At 41.7% G+C, this 5,047-nt stretch overlaps 1 pseudogene; it reads right to left on the minus strand.

Moving 5' to 3' along the window:
• Positions 1-835: 835 nt before the first annotated feature.
• On the minus strand, positions 836-4,260 carry LOC114700654 (annotated as a pseudogene).
• Between the last annotated feature and the right edge of the window lie 787 nt (positions 4,261-5,047).

Below are 5,047 nucleotides of genomic sequence, written 5' to 3' on the forward strand. Positions count from 1 at the left end.
ATATTCAGAGGCCTGTGTACTTCAATTTCATTAGTAACACTTAGGGACATTTTCAGCAGAGATTAAATGGAGAGCTATGCAGGGATAAAGCCTCCAACTTGATTTTTATTTAGTTCTACAAAAACAGCATCAGGCATTCACAAAGGTAGGTGCTTACCTAAATTCACCATGGATTCATCTGTAACGAAATGTCAATCCTTAAGAAAAAGGTGCCCATAATGACATGTGTAGTAAGGCTTTGTCTTGCATAAAAGTAATGTCCATTGGAGAAAGCAGTCCCGTGACACTGAAATGTGCAAAGCAGAGAGGAAATTAAAACTGTTGTGAGCTGCAATAATGTACTACTTTACAATGACAAAGCTTCCTCCTTGTAGCTTTTAAAGTGAAAACATATATGGTGCATGGGAGAAATTTTTCTTTACGGCTTGTATATTTAGGAAGGAATACTTAGAAATGTGATTGATAGACTAAATGTTGTGATATCTTACAAAAATGTGAATGCTTTTTCTTTTCTTTCTTTCTTTCTTTTTTTTTTTTTTTTAAGTTCTGACACACTAAATGTGCTTGTGCCCACGCCCTCAGAAAGGCTGGAGTCTTCTGCCTACATCTCCCAATGAGGATGCTTTCTTCACAAAAAATAGTTACTTTGGATAATAAAGCAAAGTTTTTTCTCCACCAAGAGCAGCCTACTTATACCAATAAATATTCACCTTTCTTTCTTTTTGGGGGTGGTGGTGGTGGTAGGTGGTTTTGAGACAGGGTTTCTATTAGAGCTGGCTGTCCTTGAAATCGGAGATCCATCTGCCCCTGCCTTCCCAGGGCTGGGATTAAAGGTGTGCGCCACCACCGCCCAGCTACCAATAAATCTTCCCTGCAAACAATCACTCCAATGAAGAACAGAATGCTTTGTACGTAGACATTTGTACTACACAGTGACAAGGACACCGCACACCTAATCAGGTTTACCAGTGTGCAGCAAAGCAACAAGCATCTTTAAGTCATTTTCATTGTTTCTCTTTTCAGTTCATAGATGGTATTCCAAACTGTATAAAGCACACCAGACCATACCTAGAAACAAACAGCAAGAGTCCAGCCAAAGCACTCCAAATCAAGAGGACACTATCTCCTCTCCTTTTTGCCAGCTTTCCTCTTCCCAGAGAGTAGGTGCTTGGGCTTCATATCAAACACATGCCTATCTGCTTCCCCTTTCTTCCCCAAGCGATTCATCTTCTTCTGGGCTTTCGTCATCAGAGTCTTGGCTTTCTTTACCATCTTGACATCCTGAAGACCAGTAACATCCCGTGGAGTTCGAGAGCGATTCTGACTCTGGGCTATAGAAGAGGGTGGAAGAGATTCTTCTCGTTTTTTTTTTTTTTTTCCTAGTGACACTCCGAGATCTTCTTGCCTGGACTGCATAGTGGGCATTGTCTTTACCATCCATGTCCACACCAAGACTACAACATCTCATTCTCCAGGTCTGTCTGTTAAACCTTCTTAGTAGTTCGGGGCATTCTGGGTCCCTGTATGTTCTTTTCTTTGGACTGCAGAATTTTCAACTTCCTTTTTTCCCTCTAATTTGTTTTGCCAGCTGTCAGATTTCCATTATTTCCTCATTTTCATTTTCAGAATCACTGTCACACTCCCCAGCAGCCATTCTTAGCTCCCCTTCCCTTTCTAACTCTTTCAATTTCTTCATGATAGCAGAATCGATATGATCAGCAACATATCTGTGATATCTTATCATATTTCTCGGATGAATTCATCAAGTCCCAGTGTTTCTGAAGATCCAAAATATAATCGTCTCCCATTTCCAGCTCAAGATCTCGTTCCCTCTTCTTCCTGGGCTCTGTAATCTCCATTCTTTTCCTTGGAGCCAACAATTCTTCTGGGATGAAAAGGGGATCTCTCCTTATCATCTCTCTTGTTTGGCACAGCTAAATGTTCAGAACCTCATTCACTTTATTTCCTTTTATTTTCATTTCTACTCGATGAGCCAAAAGCCTATCATAAGCCTCTGCTTTAACCTGAATGACACCTTCCTCAGTCAGGGTGCTGGTCTCAATGACAGGGAATCCTTCAGCCTGAAAGTCCATAAATATTTTCTGATCTTCTTCAGAAAGCTCAGCTATTCTCCTCCCATCACATTTGTTTGCTCCAGCAGTAAAAGGCTTGTTGATAAACCTAGGTCTGATATTCTGGAAGAGTTCTAATTGCTCCTTCAACCCGTGTCCACACTACTCAGACAAATCCATCACACACAGAACGGCAGCTTGGAGGTGGGCCAGGGCTATGATAACCTGTACTTCAATGGTGTTCCCATCCCCCAAAGGATGATCCAAAATCCCTGGGGCATCTACAACCTGCTAGCCCAGATTCCTATAGCCCATGTGCCCAAAAAACAGAGAGTTGGTGGTAAATGCATAGGGGTGAACATCCACATCTGCTCTTGTGATGAAGCTGGATTTCCCAACATTTGGATACCCACACAAAAGCAGAGTCCTTGTGTTTGGATCAATGGTTGGCAAGTGGGGTAAATGTTGATGTACTTGTTCCAAAAACTCTGCCTTTGTCTCTTGATGATAGTATGCATGCGCCCAAGGACAGCACGCTTCAGCTGCTTACAGTGGTACAGAGCATCACCATACTTCATAAGCCACACATAATCTTCAGCAGTGTTGTCCACCAAATTTTTGGCAATATTCATTTGACCTAGAGCCAACTTGTAATGATCCTTGTCATAGAAGATATTCATCAAGTCAGCATAAAATGGATGGATATCATCCAATTTGGGAAAGTCTGTCAAAATCTGTGACAGTCTGTCATGGTAATTCTGTTGAGTAAATTTGACTTTTCTCGTATAAAAATGTCGAATTCGATGAATTTGATAATGTTTATGAATAACTGTTGGAGTCTTGTGTTGAGTCTTGGATGATGTCAGGTCAGTAAAGTCCTGACACCACTGTAATTTTCTTGAAATTGTAGTGCACCATGCCAGCAGTAGAACAACACATGATGAGACCTGGAGATGTGGTGAGCTGGACTTCCGTTGCCGGGGGTCGTGAATGCTTTTTCAAACTTTGTCTGTCCATCACTTCGTCCCCAGGCAATGGCCATTGTAAAAAATGGGATGTGAAGAGATGATGTGCTTGACAGATTTGACACAACTCAATTAATCAAGACCTCAGTAGAGAAAGGGGAATAGTTCTGCCAATACGGCAAGGCACAGTGTCTTCTTATGTTCACGAACGAGAAGTTACTTATTTTATCCTAATGACCAAAGGGAACTCGGGCCCCCTAAATAAGTCCTCTGTGTGACTAACAAAAGATGGAAGGCTACAGCATAGAAGCATTCCTTTGTTTAATTTCTAATTGTTGTCCTTCTTGTATTCAGAAAATGAAGTCACCTTTGTCGTGGTTTCATGAACCGCTGGGTAATCAAAATTATTATGCCGCCACCTGTTGTCTGTTAATTATTCTGAGAAGATACTCATAAATCATAACACCGGACAATAAATCAAACTGTCAGTTCCTAGGTCAAAGGTTACCCATGAAAAGTTATAGGTCACCCGCAGGGTGTGAAAGAGCAGGGTTTCAGAGCATCACTCATTGTCACACACTGTTGGGAGACGTGCCATCCAAACAAAAGAAAAACCGAAGTTCAGAATTCCAGCCAGGGGACAGGAGGCATCCACCCAACATGGTCCATCCATCCACACAGCAGCAAGTCAGTCTTGTCCAAACTCAAGAGAGTTGTTCCTTTGAGACCTGGACTGCAAACAGTGTTCCTTTTGGAAAAGTTTGAGGAGCTGTGTTCTGGGGTTATTATCTTCCCCTTTCTCCTAGTCACTGGAGACTGTGCAGGGAATTTCACATCTCACTGCATTATTCATCAAGACAATCAGAACACGTCAAACTGTGGTTGACTGGAGGATGCTTAGGAATGTCTTACTTCCCAAATTAATTTAGCCCAGAATATGTTTTCCTTGTGGTGTGACAAGAGCTAAAACTACATTTAACATTTCAAACTCATTTATTTTTTCCCAATCCCTAGCATTTAAAACAGCGCCATCACTTCCAAGTGGCGCTTGTTGATGGATATCCTTGATGTAGAAGCTGGCTAGGGGTAAATGATTTCTGATGTGGTGGGGGCTTCTTTAGGATGAAGCACAATAGAGATGTAATGACAAGGCAGCTGGGACACAGAGTTAATGTTCCAGTCAGGGGCACACTGCCTGCTGCTTGAATCTGGGTGTGTAAAATGGATGCCGCACTTGCATTAAAGATTTCTCTCTAAAATGTTCGTTTTGAGGGCTTTCTGTTAATTTAGTTTCTTCTTGACATGCCCTGAAAATGGGGAGTATGTTCACAGTGCCAGCTTCCATCCTACTGATACTTATTTACCTTGAAAACACACATATCACAATTTGTAGTCAAACTATAGACATCAGAATGGACACCCACAAAGACTATCCTGAGGGACATAGTCTCCTCCACCGTATTCCTGAGCACTGAAAATTGTGAAGTTTGGATGGAAGCAAGTCAGTCTCAGAATGTAAATGGTTTGTCAAGGAGCAGGGGAGGTCAGAGATCATTGATCGATTCAAACTTAACCATGCCTTCAGATTTATTTACATGGATCAGAGAGTTTAATTCTAAAGTCACAGCAAAGGGCCTGGTGGGCACTGAAGCCAACGATTGTTTGAACAGCTCTCCCAGAACTCGTATCTACTTGTAATGGCTTAAGATGAAAGTCAGTTTTCTTCTTTGAAATGGGACTTGGTCAATTTTTTTTTCTGATTATTTTTATATATTCACAAATGGGAATATTTAAAATGTGATTCCAGTTGGGTGACACAGAACTTCACATGAAGGAGCTGGTCACTTCCACACATAAGCTGTGGATGCATTGAGAGCTGATTAGAAGCTGTGTCCTATGTTAGGTACAGAGAATAGGTCCAGAATAATAGGAGGCCTTCCTGGAGCACTGAGTCCAGGAGTTGCCATAACTTCCATATCTGGTCCTTTGAGAAAAGCCTAGGCTGATCAC

Source organism: Peromyscus leucopus, chromosome 1 (assembly GCF_004664715.2).
Source record: "Peromyscus leucopus breed LL Stock chromosome 1, UCI_PerLeu_2.1, whole genome shotgun sequence".
NCBI classification, from domain to species: Eukaryota; Metazoa; Chordata; class Mammalia; order Rodentia; family Cricetidae; genus Peromyscus; species Peromyscus leucopus.